The sequence below is a fragment of the Schistocerca americana genome, chromosome 1, assembly GCF_021461395.2.
Source record: "Schistocerca americana isolate TAMUIC-IGC-003095 chromosome 1, iqSchAmer2.1, whole genome shotgun sequence".
In the NCBI taxonomy this organism is placed as follows: Eukaryota; Metazoa; Arthropoda; class Insecta; order Orthoptera; family Acrididae; genus Schistocerca; species Schistocerca americana.
The window spans coordinates 802,204,831-802,230,235 of record NC_060119.1 but is presented as its reverse complement, the minus strand read 5'-3'; positions in this window follow the sequence as shown (position 1 = coordinate 802,230,235).

The window sequence follows — 25,405 nt, the reverse complement described above, 5'->3', positions numbered from 1 at the left end:
CTGACGGACAAAAGAAAAATATATGAAGCTGGTATCTGTACAGATACCATTGGTGATCTTCTAACTCTCGAAGAACGAAATTATAATGAAATCCAGACCATTAGCTGCTTACTGACGTCGGAATTTAAAAATGGTTCAAATGGCTCTGAGCTCTATGGGACTTAACTTCTGGGGTCATCAGTCCCCTAGAACTTAGGACTACTTAAACCTAACTAACTTACGGACATCACACACATCCATACCCGAGGCAGGATTCGAACCTGCGACAGTAGCGGTCGCGCGGTTCCAGACTGCAGCGCCTAGAACCGGTCGACCACCCCGGCCGGCGACATCGGAGTAATGGAAAGTTTAACAGTATCTGCGAGTCAAAGCGAGGACATGTCCGAAAGAACAGATACCATCTTCATACAGATAAGGCTTACCGGCCAATTATCTTCTTCAGAGCGGATGCACTCACATACTCAAACTCTTATGGGAATCGGTAGATTGTCTACCGCGAGTAATGAGTATAGTGGGTAGGGGCACTACAAATGTAGTGTGTGGGCAGAAACTTGAAAGTTTGGGTCTCACGGGGAGCGTGCCAGAGATAAGTCCCTATGTGTCCTCGGTGGTGCAGTCAGATAGAGCGTCTGCCATGTAAGCAGGAGATCCGGGGTTCCAGTTCCGGTCGGGGCACACATATTTCAACTGTACCCGTTGGTATTAATCAACGCCTGTAAGTAGCTAAAGGTCTGGATTTATTGTAATTTCAAAAGAATAATATGTCACTTGGAAGACGAGTCGTCAGAGGTGTTAAACAATAAACTGTGGTCATTCAGATCGACCATTATATGTGCTTTATTTGCTCACATAATGGCAACCCCCTGCTTGGTAGTAGACCTGATCACCATCGTAGCTGAAAATGGGAACAATAAAACATGCGTTTCACAATTTTGGTTAGTGACACGCTTACTACAATACTGGAGACACGAAGTCAGCGACCTCTGACTGGATGGCTCGATCCCTGTGTTTTGTTTAACTCGCTAGACATCCATATAACGGGCAGTGTGTCATGCAAACCACGTATTTCTGTCGAAATAATCAGAAAATCTGAAGAACTCTGCTGTAGTTTTTATCTGGTGAACCGTTGCAGTTCTTTCGTATGTGACAATCGACATCGTTCATACCTAGCAACACAGCCGTTGAGCGCCCTAAACCCTATACCGTCACTTACGACTTGTCCGTTTCTTTCTGAAATAGCCTTGAAAAAGGCGGTGTTGCAAGGGAGCTGTAAAACAGCTTTAATGCTTCAGAGAGCTCTGATTCATGCTGCGAATGGTGCTAACTCGAAATACACGCCCATTTATAGGTACCTAGACTACGTGCCTATTGTTTACCGTGGGATATCTTCTTGCAAACTCCGATTTGCGGACAAAATGCTGCGAAAGCATCACGAATTTGCGAACAGTTTTGTTTAGGCTGCTCCTGTGCTCCCATTCCTGAGTATTACAATGTTTCATACCTTTAAAATTGGGGGATGCGTAACAAACTTGTAGATAAGATGCTAGGGTTGTGGTTGTTCAGCGTAGCCGGTACGATAATAGTGCAGAGTTCAGTTACCATGCGTAATACTGGTAGGTGACGGCGATTGTCTCGAGATTGTCTCGAGTGCCTGTGTGCATTGTGATTCAGCGTTCGCCCACACTAAATGCCATCATGTCACAGACAGACAAACGAATGTGTCATCTGAAAGAAAGGGAAGATCTCACTATTTTTAATACCCTGCAAATTGAGAAGGTCAAGGGAGTGGTAACCACAGAAAACCAAACTAGAATTCCCGCTCCTTTCGAGAATGTGTACAATTTCTTAACTAATGCTCCTCCTAGGTCAGTCTGGTTTACATTTCACAATGAATTACTTCAACATATCTCTCGTATCGAAAACGTAAGAACGAAATAAAGAAGATCTGAACGTGAAGGGAGACTTTTATACAATCTTTAATTCTTGCTCTGTTAAAGACCGAAACAAGAAACTCGAAAACTATGCTGCTACGAAAATTGGCTACCAAAAAGTAATGAGCTTCTTCTATAAAAGAGAGAGAAAAGCTTGTCAAATTTTATTTCTTGCACGTTTGGGCGATATCAACAGCCTGTTGTAGGTGGAAGAAAATGTATTTTTCTACTTACCAAATATTCTTTTATTTTATCTAATTACATTATAATTTGAAACAAAATATAGCGCATACGTTTTGGGGTAATTTCTATGGAAACATGAGAAACAATTATTTGATTCGAATTATAAAAATCTCATCCTTTCTTCTGGGTTCTATATAGTTGTGTAAAGATTTTAAAATGAGCAGTCTTCATGGTATTTTACCTTATAGATATACACGCTGAACTTAGTAAATAACTTCCTGGCTTCCCTCCATCAAACAATAATATTTGACATAGATTTCTTTAGTATGTTTCACTCAAAAGCTGTTGGAGTTGAATCTCAAACAGTCCATGCACAATGTCAGGATCTAATACTTAGCGGCAAAATATTCAGCTAATATAACATTATCTTGGCCAAAGTTATGCAGTGATTACCTCTTAACATTTCGCTGTTAATGTACGCTTTATGTACGTATGTGGTCTTGCCCCATCTTTCATGAACCACTTGGTGCCTGGCCCTTCCTCCAACGCTATCTGTGTGGCGATAAATTGATTCAAAATCACAAATTAACGTTCAATTGTGACCGTTTCCCGGATGAAAGAAGGGCCAATATCGCAGCCCAAACAGTAACTCTTGGAAAATACAGTGGTTTCGCGTCACACAAATAGGGTCTTTCGGATCCCCAAAATCGCCAGTTTTGTTTATTCACGACTCCATTTAGGTGGAAGTATGTGTCGTTTGGGAACCAGATGCATCCAACATATAATCCTCCATTATCAATCACTATGAGAATCTGGTTCGTAAAGTCACCCCTCTGTCGCTCACCTCGCACAGGTATGTCTCGGTGGTTTTTGATTGTGAGTAGAAACATGTGTAGGCGCTGTCTCGCTCTCTGCTGCACCTCTTGAGACGAATTCCCCTGGATTCTTCTGAATAATGCCAGAAACTACGGCGACATTTTCAGGAGTAATTACAGTTTTCCTGGGGATAGCATTTCCCGCTATATCATCATCCACGCTCCCTGTCCATTGGAATTTGACGATGAGCCTTGCGAACAATTTTCGCGTTGGGGCTTTTTGAAACGTCTAATCAAATGGCTCTGAGCACTATGAGACTTAACTTCTGAGGTCATCAGTCCCCTAGAATTTAGAACTACTTAAACCTAACTAACCTAAGGACATCACACACATCCAAGGCCGAGGCTGGATTCGAACCTGCGACCGTAGCAGTCACGCGGTTCCGGACTGAGCGCCTAGAACCGCGAGACCACCGCGGCCGGCAAACGTCTAATCGTGTTTGTAAACTGCGCCTTGTTGCACAGGACTGTGTTCTCACCTGTGACACTTCAGGAACCAGAAAATCACGTTATTTAATGCAATACATGATTTCAACCTCTTCCTGCGGTACGCTAACCTCCTTTCACGTTTCAACGGTAGAACTGATCGCTGTGACCTGTATCGCGCTATTTATAGGCGCTACATATTGCGATTACAGCGCCATGTGTTAGAAATTTTTTAAACTATTTCGAAATTCCTGTATAACATCTGTGTAAAGTTCTTACAGCTTTCGCCGGCCGAAGTGGCCGTGCGGTTCTAGGTGCTGCAGTCTGGAACCGCGAGACCGCTACGGTCGCAGGTTCGAATCCTGAATCGGACATGAATGTGTGTGATGTCCTTAGGTTAGTTAGGTTTAACTAGTTCTAAGCTCTGGCGTGAGGTCAGTCGCTCAACGGCGCGTTTTGGTGCGGGCCCGCCCGTTGCCGGCGCGCCGTAAGGCACGGAAGCTCGCACTGGGGCGTATCGCTCCCAGTCGGGTGTGCCGAAGCAGTCCTCACAGGGGAAGTGACGCGTTTCTTATAGCCTCTCCTTTCCAAGTGCCTCTTTCCGCCTTCCCGTGGTGCCAGACGATAAGCTTGGCATTCTGCCTTGTGACAAAAGGGAGAGCTGCGACCCAACCCGATGCGAAAGCGAAGGGTGCGTGGCACAGGGGGAGCTGTGTCTAGGGACCGAACATCAGTCCCTTTCTGTTCGCAGGGCACAGACCAGCAGGTGCTCTGCATGCCAGTGACTTCGTTTGCCGGCGTGGGATCGCGGCACGAGTCGGCAAGGGTGCTTCGCCGCGCCCCTGGGTAACCGGGGCGTGTTCTGCCAAACCCAGGAGGTGGTGACATCGCCTGGGCTAGGTTAGATGGGTCCAGACCGCCGAACGACTGGGGGACCGACCCACCACCTGAGTAGGAGTGGGTCCTTGGCCTTCAGGTGGAAGCTCGGGCTAGTAGGCGGCGAAGGGCGAGGGGTGCATCCGCCTCTCCGGAGTGCGGGGTGCACTTGCCGAGGAGCGTCGTGTGAAATCGTCGACGACGAGGCCTTCGACGGGGACTAGTGCGCTGGCGACGGCGCGCTGAACCCGGCAGCTCTGGAGTGCCCTTGACCTAGGGGCGAGGTCGGTGGGCGATCTGCAGAAGTCCCCCGCCCCCCCCCCCCCCCCCCATGCCAGAGGAGCCGGTCCGGGGCAAGAGACGGGCTCCCAACCCTTTTTTATCACTCGTTCAATATGGAGACACCAGAGACGAGTGATTCGAGTGCGCTATCGCGAGCTTCTTTGATGCCTGTACCTGCTCCTCAGGACGAGTCGGGACAGGCAAACGAGGAAAATGTGCTGCAAAGACACTCAAGGATCACGTCGCTCCTTGAGCAAAATATTAAAAATGGAAAAATCAGTCAGGCAGCACTGACAATAATCAAAAATGAGTTGGCGGCGTGGGCCATCGCTAACGCCAAGCTAGAGGGACGAGTAGAAGAGTTAGAAAAGGAAAATCAAAGATTGAGAAAACAACCTACTAAGACCTGGGCGGGAGTGGTCGCACAAGCGCCACCAAAACCACAAACAACAAGGGACACCATTGCAAGAGTTACAAAAAAAGCAGACACAACGGTCTTCCTAAAGACCTTGCCCGGTCAAGACTCTAGCGTTAGGAAAATACAAGAGTTGCTTACCACCACAATAAACCCAGTAAAAGACAAGATTAAAATTAACAAGGTTAAACCAAGTAGAAATTCAGTGATTGTAGAAGTTGCCTCCGAAGAGGACAAAGCAAAACTATTAAACAACGCTAAATTAAACTCGGTGGTCAAATGCGAGCCACCGAGGAAAAGAAACCCGTTGGTCATCCTATATGATGTACCAACAATTATGACGAATGGGGAAATACATGAAACTGTAACGGCACAAAATTTTGAGGAGATGTCAGAGGATGAATTCAAAGAAAATTTCAAACTGAGATTTAAAACGGGGCCTCGGGACCGTGATGTGGTTCACCACGTCGCTGAGGTCTCCGCTCAAATGTGGAGGAAATTGACTTCAATGGGCAAACTGTATATCGGCTTTCATGCCATAAATACGCGTGATTATCTTGTGGTACCGCGTTGCCACAACTGTGGAGATCTCGACCACGTTCTGAGGCACTGTACCAGGGGATCAGCCTGCTCAAAATGTTGTGAGGACGGACATGTACGAAAAGACTGTAGGGCTGCAGCAGTCTGCATCCCTTGTAAGAGACGGGGCAAAAAACCTTGTGGCGCCACTGGGCGAAACTGCCCCACCTACAGACTCCTGGAACAGAGACTAATTTCGAGGATAGACTGTGGCTGAACAAGCCAAAGCGAACAGGATGCCCAAAAGAAAATCCCCGAGCAAAAGGAGGAGGGATGCCATGAGGGCAAGTGCTTTTAAGTTGTTTTTGAGGTCGCTTACTGACGCCACAATCAATACCAAAGAGGCGAGTACTCAAACGGACTCTACTACAACTGACAGAGGAACTCAAACTGAGCCTCTGACAGTCAAGCCCCCCTCCTCCCAAAGCCGGGAAACAAGGCCGACTAAAGATCAACGGCAATGGCATCCTGTAACAGAGACTGTGGCAATCTCAACAAAGGAGAACAGAAATACAAATGAACCAGTTCAGGACAACAAAATAACTAGGTCTAGTGAACTAGTAACGACAGATCCTGTCGTGAGATTGCCACTCATCGACCCAGTCAGAGTCTATCCAAACCTTGAATTTACGATGCAACTGGCGAGACTAGAGCAGCCGACTACCCTGACCACTGCCTTAAGACACGTGGTCCGGGTGGGACATGAATATGGTAGGAGAGTCACCTTCTCGGTAATGGAGGCTGTTGACAGAATCCAACTCAAGTCAGTGAATCTCCCCACCGACTCCGGAGCCCTGCGGGACTTACTCAAGAAGGTCTTCGAAAGACGTGCCGAAAAATTCGACTTGGATGACATCTACCAGCAAGAGTTTTGGCAAATGGACGCATCACATTTGACTGGAACAAGACTTGGCCTAATGACAGAATTCACACTTATTTTCCATAACAACTAAATGACGATAATCACCATTGGCCAACTTAACGCCCATAACAGTAGACTTGTGATGCAGGAGCTATGTAAGGAAGTGGAGGAGAGGAGACTGGATCTGGTCTGTCTGCAAGAGCCGTACTCCCTAAATGGAATATTAGCTATCACAGCTGCGACCTGGCAAGTTATAAGCCGAGGGGAAGACCCAAGATCGGCAATAATTATAACCAACAAACTCCTAAGAGCCATAGTTCTAACACAGTTTACAACCAGCCACTGCAACGTCGTGGAGCTGCAGTCTCCATCCGGAACCATTATCTTCATCAACATGTATTTTCAGTATGGTGATGACATTGAGAGACACTTGGCACACCTCACCACAGTCATCACGGCGTTGCGGGGGCGGAAAGAAATTATAACTGCAGACATAAATGCTAAATCCCCCCTATGGTACAGCGGCACCAGGGACCCAAACGGAGAGAGGGCAGAAGAGGCCATCATGGCCTTGCAGCTGGTGGTGGCAAACAAGCCTAGCAACCCTCCGACCTACGTGGCGGGAGGTGGCCAAGGCACAAACATTGATGTGACCTTGGCTACGCCTAATGCTGCGCACCTAATCCAGCAGTGGAAAGTTGTAGAGAACGCCACCACTAGTGACCATAATCTTATCACTTTCAGTACGGGAGACAGGGAGAGCCGCTGGGCCATGGGGTGGGAGGTGCAATTTAACTACAAAAGAGCAAATTGGGAGAAACTTGCTAGGGAGTGCGACATTCCTGCACTGCCAGAAGGTGACGGACACCTGGACATTGACGTTGACAACAGAGCTGAGGAACTGATGACAGTAATAACTCAAGCGGTGAAAGCTGCCGTACCAACTAGGAGGAAGACCATGGCGGCCTCTCCGTCACCATGGTCAGCTGAACTAGAGGAGATGCGCCGGTCTGTTAGAAGGCTCAGGAGGCACTACCAGCGCAGTGTCGTCTGACTAGAAAGACAACGATGGCTGCAGCTATACCGGGAAGCGAAAGACAATTTCCATAAACATTTACGTGAAGTAAGATCTAAAAGCTGGGAACACTTCGTTCTGAACCAACTTGCTCTAGACCCTTGGTGAGTTCCCTGTAAGCTTGTCCGGGAAAAAATCCGCTCTCCGATGGAGCTCTCAACCATCAGGCGTGGGGACGGGATGACGGAGTCCTGGCAGGAAACTGCTGAGGTCCTTCTCCAGTCCCTGCTGCCTGATGATACAGCGGATGGAGAGACAAACGAACAACGGCAGCTGCGAGAAACCTACAGCAGCAATGCATATGGAAATGATACGGCAGTCTACCCTTTCTCTGAAGAGGAGGTAGCTGCCCACATAAAATCCCTGAAGAGAGGGAAAGCTCCTGGGCCAGATGGCATTGTGGCGGAGGTGGTGCAATTCCTGGCCCCCCAGATAGTCGCCCCTCTAACTCACCTATACAATGAGTGTCTCAGGCAGTAAAAGTTCCCTCGAATTTGGAAGAGGGCAAATGTAGTAATTATTAAGAAAGGTGCTGACAAAGACCCAGCAGAAACAAAATCCTACAGACCAATCTGCCTGCTTGATCTGCTTGGGAAGGTTCTGGAGAGACTGCTGGCTGACAGACTGGCTGCGCACCGAGTGCTGTGCGGGATGAGCAGCAGGCAGTTCGGCTTCAGGCCTGGGCGATCGGCATCTGATGCAATCGCCCTGGCGGCTGAGGTCTGTGGCTCTACCCTGTACAAGTACGTGGTCGGCATCATGGTGGACGTAAGTGGCGCCTTCGACAACCTGTGGTGGCCTTCGCTCTTCTCCTGTTTACGGGAGAAGGAGTGTCCAGGGCCGCTGTATGGGTGTCTGAGGAGCTATTGCGAGGATCGGGAGGTCTGGCTATCATCCCCCAGCACAAGGGTAAGAAAAACAATCACTAAAGGATGTCCCCAGGGCTCCGTACTAGGTCCCCTGTTCTGGGACATCCACATGGAACCTTTACTAGACAAATTACAGCAAAGTGACGAAGTCCTGGAGGTGATAGCCTACGCCGATGACCTCCTCCTACTGGTCGGCGGCCGAAGCCGAGAAGACATAGAGCCTAAGATAGAGCGAGCAATAGAAATACTTCAACTGTGGTGCCGGAACACTAAGACGAAGATTTCACCAACTAAGTCCACATACCTTCTTCTAAAGGGACAACTAGTTCGAAACCCAACTGTCAGGATAGAGGGCTCACCGGTTCTCAGGCGACGTGAGACTCGATATCTCGGTATCATCATTGATGAAAGGTGGTCATTTGGCAGGCACATTGAAACCGTAACACAAAGAGCTTTACAAGTACTCAACAACCTCATCTCCATTGGACATAAACGCTTCCATCTCCCACCACATCTCATCAGACTAAATCATAATAGCATACTCACCTCCATAGTCGGTTACAGCTCGGGAATCTGGGCACACAGGCTCACGAGGGTGGTGCCCGCCATGACAGTGAGAAGAGTGCAAAAAAACATGATTATGAGATCAGTGGGGGCGTACAGGACTACACTGGGAGGAGCCCTGTTAGTCATAATGGAACTCTGCCCCTTAGATATCAAAATTCGGGAGCAAGCTGCTTGGTACTGGGCAAAAAAGGGGAACTTAGAGAAAATAGAGGAAATTCTGGGAAGCAGGACTGAGAATAAAGTTGAGATTAGGCTAATAGGGGATCAGCTGTGGCAACTTTCATGGGAATGCGAAGGAACAGGGCGCAGAACTTTTGACTTATTACCAGATGTCAGGGAAAGATTGGGAATGTCATATTTTGAACCAACCAAGGGACTGATTCACTTTCTCACGACATGGACCCTATTCGACATACTTATGTCGATTCGGGAAAAAGGCGACACCCGCGTGTGACTGTGGTGTTCCGGAGGGTACTCCTGACCATGTAGTCTACGAGTGCCCCCTTTTCAATGATGTGGCCTCAGTGTTACGAGACCAACTACCCCACAATGACACGTACAGACTGCTGAGACAACGCGACACCTTTCAGATTATCAACGAACTGGCTAACGCGGTATCACAGAAAGTCTTAAAGGACTACCTGAGAGAACCAAATTAGCACCTATAAGAGACCCACTTAAATACCGATGAAGTCTAGTACCCAATTCCCAAACCGCCTGGGCGCGGAAAGGCCGACTTCTTCAGTCTAGAATCCGCCGCGCCTCGGGATTAGGGGGAGTGGGGTGCAGTTTACACCGATCCAGACAACGCACATAATTTTGACCTTAGGATAAGTTTAGTTGTAGGACCTAGTTTATAGATACTATTCTTAGGAACCTGCAGCGACCAACACCATAGCCTGCCCAGTGTCAGGGGCACGCTCAATGGGGTTAGCTCAATGAGCAAGGCCCTATAGTAGGTTTATATTTTCAGCTGACACATTTGTAACGCTGCAGGCTTTAGTGACTAGTCTATAGTTAGTTAGGTTACCACTTAGTGCTTAAATAACATATTAATTTGCCCATTGTAGTTCCCATATAGTGTTGCCTACTAACTAGTTACTAAATCATACTTAGAATAGCTGCAAATTGTATAAATGTATAAGTATTTACGGCCCACTAATCACATAAGGTAGTGGGCTACATTGTATAATAAATAGGCTTTTGGGGAAAAAAAAGAAAAAAAAAAGCTCTACGGGACTAATGACCTCAGAAGTTGAGTCCCATAGTGCTCAGAGTCATTTGATCCAGTCTTACAGCTTTCACAATAAACATACCGCTATCGATGTATTCAATTTTGAAATCAGGGACTCATTCACTGGACACCTTTAACTAGTTGAAACTTGCAGTGAGTCGTCACAGGAAGCAATCCTCCTCACAAAGTGGATGACCTCTGAAGAGTGGGACCCTTGTGAGCAGTAGAGTCTCGACCGTCCTGTCAACAACAAGTCAGTAAGGATACAAGCCTATGAAACTGCATGGAGTACAGTAACATGGCACTGATGGTTATCCACTATAAGTTTTCGAGACCACAGATGTGCTAAGATGTGCTCATTCGAAGTGACTGCCTTTGTATTGTTTGCTGTTTTACATTTATTGCTCAGTAAAGCTTTCTTAATTTTTCATAGCATTCCTTGCTCCTGTTTGCAGATTTGTAAGTGGTGCAAGAAACAATTTTGAGCAATTTATAACCGACTTTTCTCCCTTACCTACACTTCTCCATTTCGTCACGTACTGTTTCAAATGGTCGTCCAGCTGACTTCCAACTGTTTCATCTGTTCATGCCATGTTTTATCTACTGGAACGAGACGTCGATAAAACTGCAGAATCGCATTTAAGAAAGCCTGAACAGTTTAGACCAACGTTCATTCGAATACGTTGTTAGTCGCTGCTTATCAGATGGTGTAACCATCTAGAGGAAATGGTGAACAAAGCCTTCCAAAATCTTTAGAGTGTAATTGAGCTTCCGTACCATCAGTGGGCGATACTGACAGCAGCATAGCGAACTTTTTCTACAATTTCGCCAGTCGTAATCGCTTTTGGAAATCCTGTGCGCTTGTACACGCCTTTTTATACACGACTACCTTTTAATTTAGCAGTCCTTTTCCTAAAGTTTCTTAAGGAAGTGAGACAATAGTGTAATGCTAGATGCAACATCTATTGATTCGTTTCTGTTGAAACTCTTAAAATTTAACACGAAATTCAGTTTGATTCATTCTTCGCGAAAACGTTAAACGCGAGATGGCTTCTACGATCACCTCAGACAACCAATTATAAATAAGCTCACCAGATAAATGTTAGTATCCCCTTAAAAGAGCACACTGGATGCTTTGGAATGCGGTAGATGGGTTAAGTCTGGTACACTCCACTCCTGAAGTAGCTGATGGCAGTAAACGTGCCTGGCGATTGAATGGAATCAGCGCACTAGCGTCGGTCGACGTGTGGACATAACATGTTTAGAAGAGCCCAAGGATGCGCGCTGAATGAAGCAGACCAATTTGTTAATGTGTCGAAGCAAACTGTCCAACATCTGTACAAGGAATGCTCCACCACTCGTAGCCAGACACCGGAGGCGAGTGTCACACCTCGTCAACGAGAACGGTTTCGAAGCTGGAAGGAGCTGCTGCTATCAGTGAACGGATGCCCATTTCAACCTTTACGGGCGAACATTGTGAAGAAAATCGCATGCAGTGGACTTCTGGAGTTGGGTATCTCGCAAAATGTCACTGACCATAGCTGCACATCTTCAGTTGGTCGCATAACACAGAAACTAGACTGAGCAGAGTTTTGTAGTGTGGTCCGACAAGTCACCAGTTTGCTTCTCTTCAAATAATGCAAGACGTCAACTGCAACGACCACACAACAAGACGTTTCACTCGCAGAGTGTGGAGTGTATAGTTCGAGCCAGACGTGACTATGTGAAGTTTCGGGCCACTCATTCAGGAGGTTACCATGAACGCATATCTGGATGTTCATTTCGACATTCTCGTCGCCAAAATGATGCTTTTCTTGTATATCTTAGCAGTGTGTATGCTGTGGGCTGTCCCATCTTCCAGGATGACAAAAACAAGGTTCACAGGGTTGCTCGCACACTTTCCTAGTCTGTCGGATACTCAGGTACCCTATCGCACTTCGACTGGCCCGCTAGATCGCCTGAGCTTACGCTCACAGAAAATGCGTGGGACTACATGGAAGAGCGGATGGAATGTACTAATCAACAGCTTTGGAATCTGGTAGGTCTACTGGAACTATTCATCAAAGAGTGACTGTGTAGATGTGACATTTACTTTTACTTTACTTTACATGTGGCAAGGGCCTTATCGACCATACGCCTGGTCTATGAGCCTCTTCCACTTCTGCCTGTCCAATGCGCTGTTTGTCCAGTTGCTGTTGCTGTTCATCCTAGTTGTGTCCTCCCGAATGTTATCCCGCCATCTGATTCTGGGTCTCGCTCTTCCTCTCGTTCCATCTATGTGACATACCTGAAGAAAATTCTGGAGCTCTCCTAGATTAACTTAAGCTATTATCAAGGCCAGAGACTGTGTACACGGTACAGTGGTCGTAGGAAGATCCTAACCGACAGGATATGGAGACGAGTGTCACACTTCATCAGTAACAATCGTTTTCGAACCAGGAAGGAAGTACTACTATTGGTGAACGCACATCCATCTGAACCAGTTACTGAGTGCGCAGTGAGAAGGAAACTGTCTACAGGGAGGAAGATTGGGGAGAACTTATTTGCCATCTGATGGGCTCACTTCTCTAAAACTTCAAAGATTGTAATACGGAGTGATCAGCTGCCGCTACCTATTGGTTTTATGCATCCTGCAGCACCTTCAAAACTCGCATACAAATTTTTCATATCCCTTTGCTCACTATGCGTCCACTATTAGTCATACAGAAAAAATGAACGAATTTTAATGTAGTTAGTTTTTCTTCAATAAATCGTAACCTCCACCAGAAAAATGTTCAAGTGTGTGTGAAATCTTATGGGACTTAACTGCTAAGGTCATCAGTCCCTAAGCTTACACACTACTTAACCTAAATTATCCTAAGGTCAAACACACACACACACCCATGCCCGAGGAAGGACTCGAACCTCCGCCTGGACCAGCCGCACAGTCCATGACTGCAGCGCCCCAGATCGCTCGGCTAATCCCGCGCGGCACCTCCACCAGAAACGTATCTCAGAACAAAATTTAACTGCATTAAATCTCGTACAAAAAGGTCAAATGGTTCAAATGGCTCTGAGCACTATGGGACTTAACAGCTGAGGTCATCAGTCCCCTAGAACTTAGAACTAATTAAACCTAACTAACCTAAGGACATCACACACATCCATGCCCGAGGCAGGATTCGAACCTGCGACCGTAGGGGTCGCGCGGTTCCAGACTGACGCGCCTAGAACCACTCGGTCAACAAAAAGTTCCTCTAATTTTTTTTCTGTAGGACTAATAGACTGCATATATCGAACGAGAGAATACGAAAATCTCGTACGTGGTTTTTGAAAGTGTTGCGGGTTGCATAACATAGGTAGGGGCAGCTGACTCAGCCTGTTAAAGATTAAAGCTCTGCCAAAGATCGTACTATTTTAACCACAATGAAGTCGTTTCCATTTTAAGTCGATAATTTTGATAATATCTGTTGTGAGCATTCCAGAGGTGCACTGTTACGCCACAAGGAGCTTTCGGCCACTAAAGCGGCCCTGCTCTTTCCGCTTACGAGCGGAGCAGCGCAGCGCGGCGTGGCTCAGGGAGAAGTCTGGCGATGACCTCAGTGTGAGTGTGCCGTGGGTCGGGTCGTTATTCTCAGCCCGGCTGGCTGGCTGGCTGGCTGGCGGGCGGGCCCAAGGCTCGCTGGGAACCGCTGCGTCGGCGGCTCGAGTAGGATTCGAGTCGCTGCCTTAATGACGCACCGCCGCCCACTCACAGGGGACATCGGCGTCTGCTCGCCGCCGCCCTGCACCAATTCGGCACCTTTTTTTGCATCTCCGAAGGCGGCGACTTCGTTATTCCGTGCTCCTTTGAGTGTGGCGCGCCAATTGTGCGCCTCCTGCAACAGTGCCCTGTACTGCGAAAGCGAAGGCGCAACTCTTGCGAAAATGAAAGCGAGGTTGCACAGCCGAGTTTGACAAATTCCGCGTGATGTCAGAGAGTTTTTTGGGAGCATCGGTGGCACTTCGTAGTGCAGATAAATGAGAATGCTGAAGATGGTAGTCTCTATTTACGACCACCGATTGCATTGTATTCATTCACGTCAGGTTAACGGAATCTAGCATACATTTCCAGTAAGCCTGTGAAAGTTCAGTTTAGGGGCTGTAAATGATTAAAACCATAATGTGACTGCGAGTTGAAGATTGATCTGTATCATAACGCGTGATCTAAAAAGATTCAAATGTCTCAGGGGTTACGCAGTATCCAAGGAATAAAGTTCAACACTACCTCAAGAAACTATTTTCAGTTGAACTGGGCCGCTTCACCGTAAATCGATTTCACCTCCGCAGTCACAATGAAAGACTTTCAACTCAAAGAAACGCCAACTACAAATCAGAAGTCGAGAATATCTGCCATAGGGTAAGTTCAACAATATTCTCCCAAAACCGTCTTCCAAGCAATGTGCTTTTATGTTTCCTGACTGACGATAAGTCTTCAATCCAGTCAATTAAATACAATACCCTTGGACTAGCGCATGAAAGAATGTGTGTTTCTAGAATGCAGTGAAACGAGCTGCTGAATGCACAATATAATATTTCTCATGGTTTTCATTAAACGGCCACGGCCTGCTGAGCTTCTGTGATGGCCAGGATTTGAGCCCTGCCGCCGGTACTTGCACATCTTGATACCTCTCCCAGCACATTAGAATGTGCGAGACTCTTCGTAATCCGTAAGGTCTGTAATACTTCCATACAAACATCCGCATAAATAGATTCTCCAGCTTGTAATCCGTTTAGTGGCGGATCGGTAATGAGTGACATCTCCGAAGCTTACGGTACAATTGAGGAACAAATGAATGTTGACGGTTGCACTAGGCGAACTGTCACAAAGTATTTAGGAGAAAAATTAAGAAACGACATGAAACGGGACAAACACGTGAAATCGGTATTAGGAAAGGCGAACGGAAGACTTAATATTTATTTGAAGCGTTAGACTTAATATTTATTTGAAGCGTTCCGGAAATGTGCAGTGCATCAGTAAAGGAAAACGCATACATGATTGAAGTGCGATCAGTTCTAGAGTGCTTTTCCAGCGTTTGAAGTCCTTGTCATGTAAGCAGATATCAGACTTGGAACAAATGTGCGGCTGGTCCCGGGAGAGGTTCGAGTCCTCTCTCGGGCATGGGTGTGTGTGTTTGTCCTTAGGATAATTTAGGTTAAGTAGCGTGTAAGCTTAGGGACTGACGACCTTAGCAGTCAAGTCCCATAAGATTTCACACACATTTGAACTTTTTTTTTGGAACAAATTTAGACGCGCTACTAGAATCGTAATAGGTCGGTATAGCACGTATGAAAGTTTAACACAGTTGCTCGGCACACTTAAAATGGGAATCTTTCGAAGAGCAGCGACGCAGCTCCCACGGAACCGTGACGGTAAGTTTAAAGAACCTGTATTTGAGGAAGATTGTGGGACCGGTGTCCTGCCGCCATTGTGTACGTTGTGTAGGGACCGTGAGAACCAGACAAAAGAGTTCAGTACACCTACGGAGGCACGGGAATGACCATTTTCGTCTTGCTCAGTATGCGAATGAATTTGAGAGGAAAATCTATCGTATTGGTACAAAGTATCCTCCGGCAAATACTGTGCAGCAGCTTGGGGAGTATACACGGTGTCGCAGGAGGAATGGTCAGTATTCATGGATACGGCAGGAAAGCTAATTTGAAGCAAAAAATTTCGTGTGGACGCACGACCTATTCCGAATAGTTTCCGAGATAGATCACGTGTGCTAGTGGCACGTACGTGCTTGTCTTATTCACACAACCTCTTTGACGTTTTGTTGTTGCACGGGCTGTCTCTCTAGCTGGTTGAACGCGCAACATCCATTGTGTCTTGTGTGTGAAGTAGTGCGAGGGTCTGAGAGAATATCAAAGAGAAGCATCGCTTAATTGTGTTTGTACAAGCACTAGCTAAAACGCCATACAGTGAGCCGAGCGGTTCTAGGCGCTTCAATCCGGAACCGCGCTGCTGCTACGGTCGCAAGTTCGAATCCCGACTCGGACATGGATGTGTGTCATGTCCTTAGGTTAGTTAGGTTTAAGTAGTTGTAAGTCTATGAGACTGAAGACCTCAGATGTTAAGTCCCATAGTGCTCAGAGCCGTTTGACCCATTTGATCTACAGTGATGAAAAATAAACAGATGTGATGTATGTTTAGGGCTTCTGCGATGGCAGTGCTCCTGCTGCTGTGGAAGAATACCGTCGACGCTTTCCCACACGTTGAATTCCTGATCGTGCATCGTTTTCCAGAGTTTTTAGCGCACTGCGCGAAACAGGTATTCTTCGGAGTAGCGCTACAATGAAACGTCAAAGAATTTGCGTAAGTAAGACGCCTACGTGCGCGCCACTAGCCAAAAAATAAATGTTCATTAAACGTCTTCTATAGCGGATGTCATTCGGAACAAAAGATATGTCCGTATGAAGTTTTTTGCTTCAAATTTTCGTTCCTGTCATATCCTTGAATATTTGCCATTGCTCCTGGGACATCCTCTATATGGTGAAATGGAACTCCAGAAACAAAATATTGTCTATTTTGGTATCAGCCTAGGTGCTCTCCAGTGGATTGTTATAAATTACGTTTCATTCAATTTCTTAAACCAGTTAACTTTGTTTCTGAGAAAATATCTTCACCATCATGAAATTGCATGTAATATACAAGCATCAAAATGTACCACACCAAACACACAGTTACTGCAGAGACTCTGAGACCAAAGATGTGTCTGTGATCTGATTTCCGTCGTTGCGGGAACACCTTAGAGTAGCGTCCTTGTGCTGCTCTTCCATCGCATTCAGTGAACCCATGAACGAGGTGCATGTCGGCCAACTCCTCACTGGTAATCTTATCCATACGGCTGTGAATCGTTGGCAACGAACAACTGATGTTAACGAAAAAACAAAGACGAGACAGAATGGAGGAGTTACGAATGGGTGCTTGAGGGAGAAAAGTAAAGTAGACATTACCGTTGTGAACAACAAGTTTCCTCAGTGAATGAAACAAGATAGTTTCGAAGCAGTACACACAGCGCATATCTTAGGCATTTGCACTGTTCTGCAGATATTTTGGTGCAATACAGAAATAAAGTTAAATGATGGTAATAAATCAAACGAAATGCAATTGAAGATATTGGTGCAATAGCTAGATGACTCAAGAAACACTGTGGCGGTGCGGAATGAAAAACAGTTTAAGAAAGTGAAGTGTAAATAATGCAGCGCAGGAAATACTGCAGAATGCCAGGTGCAAATGTGAAATGAAGCCTTTCGACGCCATCCGCTTCTAGCAAGGACGGAAAGAGCTGAATATGTAAGAAAACACCAATAATCACGGATGATTCTTTATAAATAAAAGCGAAAAACGTCTGGTGTAATTCTTTTTTAAGTAGATTGCAGTCAGCGCAAGACGGACAACCTATATTAACCGATAACTCAAGTTTATTTACTTTCGAGTAAAGAACAAATTGTAAAATTGTACTAATCGGTCTTCTCTTTTCCTACTCTTCATTTACACCACCGACGGAGCTCACTAGATAACCAAACAAAGATTTATTGTAATATTTATTAAATAAGGAAACACGAACTATTAGTAATTTGCAGGTTGCAGAATATGATCAGGAGTCTGTGAATTAAAAAAGTAAGAAATAAATCAAAATAATAGGTGTGGAACATTAAGAACAAGTTCATTGTGCTTGTCTTTCTGATGAACTGTATTTAGCATTTGTAAAACTTATGTCGCAGACCAGCTTATTATAAAATTCCATGCCTGAAGCTGAGAGACACTTGCCGGCCGCGGTGGTCTCGCGGTTCTAGGCGCTCAGTCCGGAGCTGCGCGACTGCTACGGTCGCAGGTTCGAATCCTGCCTCGGGCATGGATGTGTGTGATGTTCTTAGGTTAGTTAGGTTTAAGTAGTTCTAAGTTCTAGGGGACTGATGACCACTGATGTTAAGTCCCATAGTGCTCAGAGCCTGAGAGACACTTGTTGACAAGGCTTCATGACATCCGTATATTTCACCGGGAGAGGCACTATGCAAAGTTTTCCCTCGGATAAAGTCTGTGTAGTTGCGGTTTCCTGAATGAGGAGACCGTAATAGATAAGTTGTGATGATAATGCGCTGTAGCGAATTATATGCTTGTTTGCTGTGGAGTACTCAAAAAACCTGTATTCACAAACACTAACCTCTCGGAGGAACAAGAAGTCTAAAACTATGTGTTGTGGAACATCAACTACAATGATGTATATTTTTGGGACGCCGCAATCTGCCTACTGTTTGTGCAATGGCAAACCAAGCGCTCGATATATCTGATTCTTGCCCCAAACTCCCGATGTCGACAAGTTCATTCATTACGTTATTCTGAATTGGTCCCATGGACACAGAGCAATTTTCAAGCTACGTAATGGCAGTAAAACCTCATTTTCGGTCAAAAGTGGACATATCTGGTTACTGCACCACTGCCTTCTTGAGTCCCATATACATATATTTGGAAAATATCCCTGAACAAGCTTTAAAATTTTATCGGTGCAGTTTGAGTTCACGCTGTGGCTGTAGATGAAGAAGCAAGTGACAACTTGTTTTCATAATATTCAGTGACCTCCAAGATACCAATTGTGTCTGCACAAGGAAGACAGCCGCACATTCTGTCAGACAGGGTAATCGATTACAGTGAAACTTCGCAAAATGAGGATAATTCGTTCCAGAATCTTAGCCGTAGTACGAAACATCGTTAAGCGAAACAATTTATCCCATATAAACTAATGTAAAATACGATAATGCGTTCCATGCAGAAAAAGTACTAAAAGTATTTTATTCATGCCTTTTATTCAAAGAAAGTTATACATACAGTATTATGTAATTTATTATTCACGATACTTAACTGAGTCGAAACAAGGCCCCGGGAGTAGACAACATCCCATTAGAACTACTGACGGCCTTGGGAGAGCCAGTCCTGACTAAACTCTACCATCTGGTGAGCAAGATGTATGAGACAGGCACGCCGGCCGCGGTGGTCTCGCGGTTCTCGGCGCTACAGCCTGGAGCCGCGCAACCGCTACGGTCGCAGGTTCGAATCCTACCTCGGGCATGGATGTGTGTGATGTCCTTAGGTTAGTTAGGTTTAAGTAGTTCTAAGTTCTAGGGGACTGATGACCACAGTTAGGTTTAAGTAGTTCTAAGTTCTAGGGGACTGATGACCACAGCTATTAAGTCCCATAGTGGTCAGAGCCATTTGAACCATTTTTTATGAGACAGGCGAAATACCCTCAGACTTCAAGAAGAATATAATAATTCCAATCCCAAAGAAAGCAGGTGTTGACAGATGTGAAAATTACCGAACTATCAGTTTAATAAGTCACGGCTGCAAAATACTAACGCGAATTCTTTACAGACGAATGGAAAAACTAGTAGAAGCCGACCTTGGGGAAGATCAGTTTGGATTCCGTAGAAATATTGGAACACGTGAGGCAATACTGACCCTACGACGTATCTTAGAAGCTAGATTAAGGAAAGGTAAACCTACCTTTCTAGCATTTGTAGACTTAGAAAAAGCTATTGACAATGTTGACTGAAATACTCTCTTTCAAATTCTGAAGGTGGCAGGGGTAAAATATAGGGAGCGAAAGGCTATTTACAATTTGTATAGAAACCAAATGGCAGTTATAAGAGTTGAGGGGCATGAAAGGGAAGCAGTGGTTGGGAAGGGAGTGAGACGGGGTTGTAGCCTCTCCCCGATGTTATTCAATCTGTATATTGAGCAAGCAGTGAAGGAAACAAAAGAAAAATTCGGAGTAGGTATTAAAATTCATGGAGAAGAAATAAAAACTTTGAGGTTCGCCGATGCCATTGTAATTCCGTCAGAGACAGCAAAGGTCTTGGAAGAGCAGTTGAACGGAATGGTAGTGTCTTGAAAGGAGGATATAAGATGAACATCAACAAAAGCAAAACAAGGATAATGGGATGTAGTCGAATTAAGTCGGGTGATGCTGAGGGAATTAGATTACGAAATGAGACACTTAAAGTAGTAAAGGAGTTTTGCTATTTGGGGAGCAAAATAACTGATGATGGTCGAAGTAGAGAGGATATAAAATGTAGACTGGCAATGGCAAGGAAAGCGTTTCTGAAGAAGAGAAATTTGTTAACATCGAGTATAGATTTAGGTGTCAGGAAGTCGTTTCTGAAAGTATTTGTATGGAGTGTAGCCATGTATGGAAGTGACGATAAATAGCTTAGACAAGAAGAGAATAGAAGCTTTCGAAATGTGGTGCAACAGAAGAATGCTGAAGATTAGATGGGTAGATCACATAACTAATGAGGAGGTATTGAACAGAATTGGAGAGAAGAGAAATTTGTGGCACAACTTGACTTGAAGAAGGGATCGGTTAGTAGGACATGTTCTGAGGCATCAAGGGATCACCAATTTAGTATTGGAGGGCAGCGTGGAGGGTAAAAATCGTAGAGGGAGACCAAGAGATGAATACACTAAGCAGATTCAGAAGGATGTAGGTTGCAGTAGCTACTGGGAGATGAAGAAGCTTGCACAGGATAGAGTAGCATGGAGAGCTGCATCAAACCAGTCTCGGGACTGAAGACCACAACAACAACATCGTAACTAATTCTTTTTTACTAGGAAGCTATCTATAGTCATTTGTTTCTGCCGACGCTTCAACACTTGGCGAAAATGCGACACAGCATTATCGTCAGATAAATTTGAAACGCAGGTAGCCACTGCTTTATTGGGGTGATGATTTTCAGTGTACAGTGCAACCGATTCCCATGCTTTCAGCATTTCCCTTATAGCGCCAGAAGATTTCTGCTGTGCTGTTACCGCCTCCTTCTCCTCCGAAGAAGAAATCCTCTCCACAGCTTCCTGCTGTGTAACACACTGCAACTCCATAAGCTCTCCAGTGGTCATTTCTTGGCTGTGATCTTCCACAAGCTCATCATTGTTATCCACTTCTAGTCCCACGCTCTTGACCATAGACGTAATCTCGTTGTCTACAGGCTCCACAGGTACTGACTCAAATGCTTCAGAGCCACATCCTACAACGCACTCCGGCCAAAGCTTCTTCCAAGCAGAAGTGAGCGCTCTCTTGGTAACCCCCTTGGCACGCCTTTTCGATTATCCTGATGTGGGCAACGATGTTGAAGTGATATAGATAAAACTCTTTGAGAGTGCCACTGGTAGCTGCAGTCAGCTCAGAGAAATGTTCGAAGAGTGCATTAGCGTAGAGCATCTTAAATTCAGAAATAAACTGCTGGTCCATGGACTGGAGTAACTAGTGGTGTTGGCAGGCAGAAATTGTACCTTGATGAACTGAAACTCTTCAAGGAGGTGGTCTTGTAGTCCTGGAGAATGGGCAGGAGCGTTGTTTATAACAAGCAAGACATGGAGTGCAGATTCATCTCAAGCAAATACTTTTTCACCGAGGGACCAAGCACTTCACTGTTCCAATCACAAAAAAGATCACGTGTGACCCAAGCCTTGTCGTTTGTCCTCCACATCACATTTAATGTGCTCTTCTGGACTTAACACTTCTTGAAGGGTCGTGGTGTTTCTGAATGATAAACAAGCAAAGGCTTGGTTTTCAAATCGCAGCTTGCATTATCACACAATAGCAGCGTGAGACGGTCTTTCATTCATCTACATCTACATCTACATCCATACTCCGCAAGCCACCTGACGGTGTGTGGCGGAGGGTACCTTGAGTACCTCTATCGGTTCTCCCTTCTATTCCAGTCTCGTATTGTTCGTGGAAAGAAGGATTGTCGGTATGCCTCTGTGTGGGCTGTAATCTCTCTGATTTTATCCTCATGGTCTCTTCGCGAGATATACGTAGGAGGGAGCAATATACTGCTTGACTCTTCGGTGAAGGTATGTTCTCGAAACTTTGACAAAAGCCCGTACCGAGCTACTGAGCGTCTCTCCTGCAGAGTCTTCCACTGGAGTTTATCTATCATCTCCGTAATGCTTTCGCGATTACTAAATGATCCTGTAACGAAGCGCGCTGCTCTCCGTTGGATCTTCTCTATATCTTCTATCAACCCTATCTGGTACGGATCCCACACTGCTGAGCAGTATTCAAGCAGTGGGCGAACAAGCGTACTGTAACCTACTTCCTTTGTTTTCGGATTGCATTTCCATAGGATTCTTCCAACGAATCTCAGTCTGGCATCTGCTTTACCGACGATCAACATTATATGATCATTCCATTTTAAATCACTCCTAATGCGTACTCTCAGATAATTTATGGTATTAACTGCTTCCAGTTGCTGACCTGCTATTTTGTAGCTAAATGATAAAGGATCTATCTTTCTGTGTAATCGCAGCACATCACACTTGTCTACATTGAGATTCAATTGCCATTCCCTGCACCATGCGTCAATTCGCTGCAGATCCTCCTGCATTTCAGTACAATTTTCCATTGTTACAACCTCTCGATACACCACAGCATCATCTGCAAAAAGCCTCAGTGAACTTCCGATGTCATCCACAAGGTCATTTATGTATATTGTGAATAGGAACGGTCCTATGACACTCCCCTGCGGCACACCTGAAATCACTCTTACTTCGGAAGACTTCTCTCCATTGAGAATGACATGCTGCGTCCTGTTATCTAGGAACTCCTCAATCCAATCACACAATTGGTCTGATAGTCCATATGCTCTTACTTTGTTCATTAAACGACTGTGGGGAACTGTATCGAACGCCTTGCGGAAGTCAAGAAACACGGCATCTACCTGTGAACCCGTGTCTATGGCCCTCTGAGTCTCGTGGACGAATAGCGCGAGCTGGGTTTCACATGACCGTCTTTTTCGAAACCCATGCTGATTCCTACAGAGTAGATTTCTAGTCTCGAGAAAAGTCATTATACTCGAACACAATACGTGTTCCAAAATTCATTGGCTTGTGACTGGCCAGTGCATTCTGCTCTGCTGTTATAAGGGCACGCGTCGGCATCTTTTCCCAGAATAGACCCATCTCGTCATAATTGAAAACCTGTTGCGGCAGGTAACCCTCAGAATCTATGAGCATCCTAAAGTTGCTGATGAAGTTCTCTGCAGCCTTTGTTTCGGTGCTGGCTGCTTCGCCGTGCCTGACTACGATGTGGATGCTGGTTCTTCTCTTAAACTTCTCGAACCACCCACGGTTTCCCTTAAAAACTTCTTCGGACGCTGATGATCCTGGCGTCTTCTTAAGGAGGTCGGTGAGAATCATTCACGCCTTCTCAGAAATGATGGTTTCGTTAATAATGTCGCCTTGAAATTACTTTTCATTTGTCCATATAAAGAGCACCCTTTCGACATAGTCAAGAATACGAAACCGTTATTTAGATGCACTTGTCATTCACTTTGAAGCACCTCTCTCCTTAATCTTGTCCTTGTTCAGAGGATAGAGTAAATAGTTGATGTAGAAATATTGTATTTGCATGCTAAATCAGCAACGCTCAAATCACGTTCGCGTTTTTCAATGATTTTAGTTTCATCTCTAAGGTAATTTTCTTTCTCATATGATTGTCTTCTTGCGGCTTTATCTCCGGGGAGATTTCTGCAAAGGTTATTGAAACTTGCACAAAAACGCTGTGTGAACACAAGGTTATAAAAATGTGTGATCACTAGGGCCCAGCTTTTAATGACAAGTTATATTTTTTTCTGACTTATAGGGTGGATTTTAGAATAATTTATACACAAATCTGAGCATTTTAGTGTGGAAAAATGTATTTTGATTGTGCATATAAAGTCATATTTCAACAAATTTTAGTAATAGGTCATATTGCGGCTAACTTTTAATATAACAGGTCATAATTCTGTCAACTTTTGCCAAAAATGCATATACCGTTTTTCTCGTATCTTGCGGGACACACGAATAAGAAAATGAATATGTTGCTCACGAGACAATATTTAACGTACTATTATGAAAGATAAACAAATAAATTAGTACACAGCTTCATTTCTCAGGACTGTAGCAGAAAATCGGTGTACCACAACAATCGTTTCGCGAACATAAAACATTGTTGCGCATAGTCGACAATACGCTCTCTGAGCCAACAAAGGCGGCTTCTGTCGTAATAATCATCGCAGACGAAATAGGTGCAAATTAGCCACAAACCCTACAGAAAGAAAGAACTGTACTTACAATATTTTGAGAAGTGAATTTTGTATTACTTTATGGTGAATAAAAAATTAAATAAGCAAACAAGAATGCTTTAAATAAACTTCTATTAAGGCATATTTTATATTTAAGGTCATATTTATGTGAGTTTTAGGTCATGAATGCTTGCATATTTCACTATTTTTTAGGTAATTAAAATCCGTGCTAGTGATCACAAAAAGGCTGCACTTAGACGGTAGCAGAAAGAGCGCTAAACCCAGACTGCAGCACGTACTAAAGACATTGTTCATATGCCGCTGCCAACAATGGTAACGTCACACTAAATTGTCATCACTCCTTATGCGAAACATCGCTCGTTAAGCGAGTCATTTTTTTTTACGCGTTGTTTTGATCGTTATGCGAATTGCGTGTTATGGGAAGTGCTCATTAAGTAGGGTTCTACTGTAGTCTGTAACCGTGCTTACGGGTTAGCCAAATCCTGTAGTTCGGTTTTGGTTCCAGTGTGGGCCGTGTTCCTCTCGGATATACTGCCGGCAGCGGCTGGGATATTGCCGGCAGCCTGTGCCGTAGTTCCGTGCAGGCCGTAGCACGGCCACTGTAGGCCCAGCCGAGCAATTGAATTAGGCAGGCAGGCGTCTGCGGGCGGGGCGCTGCTGTTTAGCATTCGGCGCGCGCTAACGAATGCTGAGCAGCGAACTAGGCGCGCCGCAGGCGTTACTGCAAGCCTCGCTCCCGAGAATGGAGACCGTACCTACAGTACATGCGATAACTTCGCCCACTGGCATAGCCCCGCTCTTTTACTCTCTGGTATTTTAGCTCGCCTACGAAGCGGACTTCGGACCAACACAGTGGTTTACAGGGGACAATGTGAACACATGTACTTACTTGGGAATGTTTTATTAATAGGGGTTGGACCCCCATTTGCCCGTAATATAGCTGCGATTCTTCTTGGAATACCGGCATATAACGATCGTATAGTCTCCAGTGGAATGTTATGCCACTCTTCGATCAGAAACTCTTCTAACTCCTGTAGTGACGAGGGAAGCGGAAATCTGCTCCGCAGTTTGCGCTCCAATACCGCCCACAAGGATTCGATAATGTTGAAGTCCGGGAATCGT